The sequence below is a fragment of the Castanea sativa genome, chromosome 2 (genome assembly GCF_040712315.1).
Source record: "Castanea sativa cultivar Marrone di Chiusa Pesio chromosome 2, ASM4071231v1".
Lineage (NCBI taxonomy): Eukaryota > Viridiplantae > Streptophyta > Magnoliopsida > Fagales > Fagaceae > Castanea > Castanea sativa.
In genome coordinates, this window is record NC_134014.1 from 35,126,989 (window position 1) to 35,133,346 (window position 6,358).

Below are 6,358 nucleotides of genomic sequence, written 5' to 3' on the forward strand. Positions count from 1 at the left end.
AAATTTCCAGCCATTGAAAAAAGCCCACAAAAAAAAATAAAATTAAAATGATAGCCACAGTCCCTGATAAAATATTGGCAAAATTGTAAAACTAACCTTCTAATTTTCAGTTTTATCATTTCAGTCTTCTGGCTTTTAATTTTAATCAATGTGGTATTCCGTTAGAGCTCAGTTAGTAGATGCCGTTAAGGTTTGTTTGTTTGTTTTTTTTTTTTTTTAAATTAAAAGAAAATAAGAAAAATCTGTAAAAAATAAAAAAAAATCATGTAAGGGGAACAACAGATTCAACGACTGATTGGGAATCGGCGATTTCAACACATCCATAGTGGCACTCTTGCGACTCGCTCTAATCCCAAAGCTCGACTCAGCCGGGTACCACCAACACAACTTGGAGACATCGTTCAAGGCCCAACTCAACACCCTCGGCGTCCCTTACCTTGCCAAACGCCTCCCTTTTTGCATTGTGTCCGACTGGAAATACTCATTTCTGCCATCCCATTACGGCGTTTCGGTGGCCGCGATTTCTTGCCTGGGCTCACTCAGTGGGGCTAAGTGCAGGTCAAGACACGGGCGTGTCAAGACACGGGCGTGTCAAGACACGGGCGTGTCAAGACACGGGCGTGTCAAGACACGGGCGTGTCAAGACACGGGCGTGTCAAGACACGGGCGTGTCAAGACACGTGCGTGTCAAGACACGTGCGTGTCAAGACACGTGCGTGGCCAACGTGATGTTATCACTTTACAAATGGTGGAGCTGGACCAACTAGAAGAACGAGATGCTTCAGCTCTACGACGCTCATGGGGACTGGGAAAAAGGGTGGGAGAAAATTTTTGACCGAGTTGCCGGAAAAAAACTCGCTGAGTCGAGGAAGCGAGTTAAGAAGATGAAGTTGAAGCAATGAGTGGATGATTTTGAGGAGATGAAGAAAAAGGGGAGTGGGAGTTGGGAGAATCCAGAGGTGGAGGTGATGAAGTTAAAATTTTTTTTTTTAACAGATTTTTCTTATTTTTTTTTTAATTTCGAAAAAAAAAACCAAAATGGCGTGGTTTCAGCACCCTCACTAGCAGTAGCTAACTGAGCTCTAATGGAATACTTGGCAAAAATTAAAAGTTAGAGGACTGAAATGACAAAATTGAAAGTTAGAGGACTGAAATGAAAAAGGTTGAAAGTTAGAGCGTCAGTTTTAGGAATGGCAACGGGTCGGGTTCGGGCCGGGTTTTTGCATACCCGGACCCGACCCGCGGGCCAAGACCCGGAACCCGGACCCGGCCCGATTATTAATCGGGTTTTTTTCCCGGGGCCCATACCCGCCCCGTCGGGCCCCACGGGCCCCGCGGGCCCCGTTTATCTTCTTGGGCCCAAATCTAGCCTCACAAAATTTTTTTTTTTTGAAGCCCATTAAAATATTTTCCCTAAATTCAAGCCTATTCAAGCCATTTAACATGGCCCAAATGCCAAAATTTGGCATTTAGGCCACATTATAGGGCAACCAAATCAAACCAAATTATAAGTTAGTCATAAATCAACAAATCACAACTAAGATTTTAAATCAACAAATCACTTTAAAAGCTACAAAATAAATCCCACAAGTCTAGGAAATTACAAAATATCTTATCCTCCAACTAACAAATGAAAAAGACTAAGAAATTCTTACAAAATGTCTTATCCTCCATAATCGAGTTTTTATCCGGGGCGGGTTTCGGATTTTTTTTATAAAACCCGAATCCGACCCGAACCCGCTTCGGGTTTTTTTTAAAAACCCATACCCGACTCTATTCTTTATCGGGCCGGGTAAAATCCGGCCCATTAGGGTTGGGCCAGGCCAGGTACCCGCGGGCCGGATCTAAATTGCCATCCCTAGTCAGTTTTGCATTTTTGCCTAAAATATTTGTTCACTCTCTCCCATAAATTGAGAAAGCATAGAGCTCAAAGAGCTTGACGATCATGGAAATCTCATAGAGCCAACGATCATGGAAATCACACAGCTCTGATTAGCTTTAGATTGATCTCGACAATTTGTGACTTTTTGTCTCTCTTGGCGTTGTGTTCTCAGCTTCGATTTGGTACGAATTGATCATGGAAGTCACAAACCCTGATTTTGTCTTTGATTTTTTTTTTTTTGGTTTACCCACACTTTTTCATCGATTTCCCCATGATTTTCATTTCACATTTCTCAGAAAACTGAGAAATGGAAGTCACTCTTTCTCTCATTCTCTCAGCAATGGTGTTCAAGGTTTCTTGTGTCGAGACCTAACCAATCGATGGCCAAAAGCCTGGTACCTCTAGTCTCCGCAAAAGGGTTCAATCCCTTTCTTTCTATTCAATTCAATTCAATTCGATTTGATTCGATTCTTTCATTGTTGCGCTTTAATGTTCGTTGCTTTTTATTTGATCTATTCCTTTTTACTGAATCAATCACTTTATCAAAATTAAACTATGCAAATTTGATCTCTATTTGATCGAATTGATCAATTTTGATGCAGAATCAGATTATTCGAAAACTTGTTTTTTTCATTCAGATTCTCATTGAATCAAATCTTAGTACAACTGCACTACTTGTCTGGATCAGTGAGGCTTGTGAAAATCAATTTGAATTCGCTGCCTTTTCATATTCTGACTGTGTTGATGAATAAATATTGATTTCTCTATTTCGCTTTGGATTCAAGAACTACTATTTTATCAATTGCTAAGTTACTACGCGATTGTTGATATATGTGTTAATTTATATTGTTTGTAGTTTTATTGTGTGGAAAATGCTTGGACACTCTTTTTGTCTTTGTTTGTAGTATTGACCTCTTTGTAATTGCTGGGTGGTGAGAATCTTTATGACACTATTTATTTAAGATGTTCCACATGCACAAAAGTTTAAGTTTCATGAAGTCACTTGATTTATTTATAAGGTTAAAAAGATTACAATCATAGAGGTTATAATTAACTTATAAAGGAAAAGATAACTCCATTTAATAAATGTAGTTCGAGATTGTCAATGAGAAGATAATATAGCAGCCAAATGTCGACGGATTTTATTTAGAAGGCAGACGTATTTCATTAATTATCTTTGTATTATCTTGAATGTCATACATAAGATTGGTTTTAGGCTTTTTAAATTAATGTCTCTCTCCATTCTCTATCCTTGTTATGGCTAGATTTTTGCCGTTTTCAAGTTTAGTATCACTTTTTTTAATGATGAGAATGGGGTAATGTGGGACCGAATGATGGGTCTCATCCTGCATTGACAAAGAGATTACTTTGTTCTTGTGGGGTCAAGTTATTTAGATTGGTTGAAGGAGTTAAGCAATTAAACTAACTTGTTTCGACAAATTCAAAGGATAATAGTTAAGTCAATGATTCTCGAACCTTTGAAGCTAGCTTGTTTTGATAACAGTTGGTTAACTACTTTAAGCAATTAAAGGAGTTAAGTGGAGAAATTAACTTGTTTTGTCCTTTAAGCTATTAACCTAATTTGTTTCTAATGTGTGAGTGTGTGTGTGTGTGAAATTCCGTTGCAAATTGATAAACTCGGTTGTTTATAGCAGATGCAGAATGTTTTAGAAAGGATATGGATTGACATAGACATTACCCTGATTGTGTGCACGTGTATGTGTGTGAAATTTCATTGGAAATTATTGCATTTCAGTGTTTATGACTGATGAAGAATGTTTTGGAAAGTCTGGGTTGACAAAGAGATCACTTTGGCCTTAGGGTCATGTTTGTTAGATTGCTTAAAAGAGTTTAGTAATTAAACTAACTTGTTTCAACAAATTGGAAGAATAATATTTCATTTTATGTTTCTCTAACCTTCAAAGCTAATATGTTTTGATAAGGGTTGGTTAATTTCTTTATTGTGTAAAGGAGTTAAGTTGCTTTGTATGTTTCTCTATACATTGTAATCTACTAAGCATATTTTTCATATATCTTTGGTCAGTTACTTTTGCAACTCTGGGGGAGAAGACCACAATGAATTCACTTGAAGTATTTATCAGTGCAGGGGTTTCGTGTTGTAGGTGAGCTTGTGATTTGTGTTCCTGTTATGCTTCTCAATGTTCTATTTTGGCTTTCTATGGACATATTAAGATGAAATTCAAAGCATGAATCACATTTAATGGCTTGAATAACTAATGATGTTATTAGCTTAGGATTAACTTTTGCTCTGATTCCTCTGACCTGCAATTTCAACCTGATTAATGGTAGAAGTTGAAATATTGGTTGAAAGAATAAAATCACATTGATTGCACATTGAAAATATTCTTTGCAATCCATTACAACATCCTTGATTATATTTGCTTGTGATATGCATTCATTATCTTAGGTATGGCATGAATTCATATCTGTGTCTCTTACTTTATCAATTGCTTCAAATCAGGTTAGTGCAAAATGCTGGGGAATTTGTTGTCACTTTCCCAAGAGCCTATCATATAGGGTTCGGTCATGGTGAGAAACCTTTCAGTTTTAATATGGTAGTTTGAGGTTGGAATTGTAATGGTGACTCTTGTTGCTGTTATTAAATGAGAATACCTATTTCATCCCTTTGATTTTGGAAATTTAGGGTTTTATTGTGGGGAGGCAGCTAATATTGCAACTCTTAAATGATTGTCAAGTTTTGATATTGTAATACGCACTCTTTTTTATGCGTATTAGTTTAATAATCAATATGCTTCAAATCTAGCTTTTTAATTTTTAATTATCAGAGGTTTAAATATTGAGTGATGACGAAACACAATGTCTCAAGTAGCTCTGGTAACTGTGATTGTTTAGTATTAACATTGTCCAATTGCTAATAGTAAACCCCAAAAAGTCACCTTATTATTATTATTATTATTTATAAAGAGCTAGTTCTATTTGGCTGTACCAAGAATTCTAATATATGTATGTTGTATATTGCATTAGTCTATCAACAAATGCTCTCTTCGATTGCAAAACATAGAACTTTCAAGTGCTACTATTTATTTTTAATGGGGATGCACTTATATGGTTGGAGACCTATGCTTATTTAAGAATCCTAATATTGATTAGTTGAATATGAAACAAGTTACTTGTTATGCACTCTGTTTAGAAATTTAGAGGATCGTTTCTCTGAAATAAATTATCCATTTCCATTTGGCATTTTGAGCTATGCAAAGTTTATCACCTCAGTATTATAGGTGGCATTAATTTTTTAAATAATTTGAAATTTGGTCAATTTTACACAATTACTATTGTTGCATGATCTATCTCAATAGTATTTTTTTTTTCTGCAAACTGAATGCCTTTCAAAACTGTAATGTTGAAATCACCCGATATCAACCATTGTTCAGTGAATCTCTTGTACTTGGGACGACTTATTAAGTAATTGATCTAGTAATGGTCATGAATTGCTCCTTGGTAAGGTTCATTGAACATAATAGATTCATATAATCCTCTACATTTGATCTGCATGTGTGCCTTTTTTTTTTGAAAGGTTACTACGGCTGTGGTTTGGAGTAGGGAATGGGTGTCTCTGGTATAGGATGCCATGATTACTATGCTTGTTTTAAGATCTATGTTGTGGCCCTTTATTAGTTTATATAGGTGTAAGCTTATTTATTGGATGATTTGGTATTTCAATAGTTTTGGTTCTGCTGAAGTCTGTTCCTGCTTTTAGGTTGTTCTTCATGTGTTTCTTTTGGTGTTCCTTACATGTTTCAATTTTATAATTTGTATCATTCTCTCTTTTTCAGAAACTTGAGGGCATCCATAATGGCTGAAATGTTCAATTGCACTAGCTGATAACTTCTTGCGTTGGAGATGATGATGAAGAATAAAATGTATCAAAACTTTTAACTCTTGGACAGATTTGGTCTTTGTACAGTGTGGTTATTGATATCTTTTCTCTTAAACAATAATTGACATATCACTTTTGAGACCATTGATATCACTTCTGCTATACATCAATATCATAGCATATCATCTAAAAAATTGTGAATTTTTTTGTGTGTGCGTGTGTCTATATATATATATATATTGTCCATGATTGTGGTTTTTTTTATTTATGAATAAAATAAAATCTTATTTTGAGGCTCAAGAGATCCTTAAATAACCTTAATTATCAAGGGTTGTAATTGTAAATATTTTAAACCTTGGTAAAAGGTTATTTAAGGGTCTTTTGACCTTCAAAATAAGATTAGAGCATTTGTTTTAAAGGCCATGAAGGCTTTAAATTTTTTTTTTCAACGGTATAAGTTTCGAAGGTTATTAAGGGTTAATTGGACTCTTAAAATAATTTTTCTCATGGTTTTTTAATACTTTTTTCAAGGGTTTTTACCCTTGAAAAAAGTCAGATTTGTTGTACTGAACAACACAGATTTGGAGTTGTGGATAGGTATATATAAGCTTACAATA

At 35.3% G+C, this 6,358-nt stretch overlaps 1 long non-coding RNA gene across 1 annotated transcript; it reads left to right on the forward strand.

Moving 5' to 3' along the window:
• The first annotated feature begins 1,891 nt into the window (after positions 1–1,891).
• Positions 1,892–5,885, forward strand: LOC142625860 (uncharacterized). The gene is made up of 5 exons (XR_012842415.1): positions 1,892–2,064; positions 2,179–2,300; positions 3,927–4,005; positions 4,365–4,432; positions 5,698–5,885. It is a non-coding gene; the product is annotated as an uncharacterized LOC142625860 (long non-coding RNA).
• Positions 5,886–6,358: the final 473 nt, after the last annotated feature.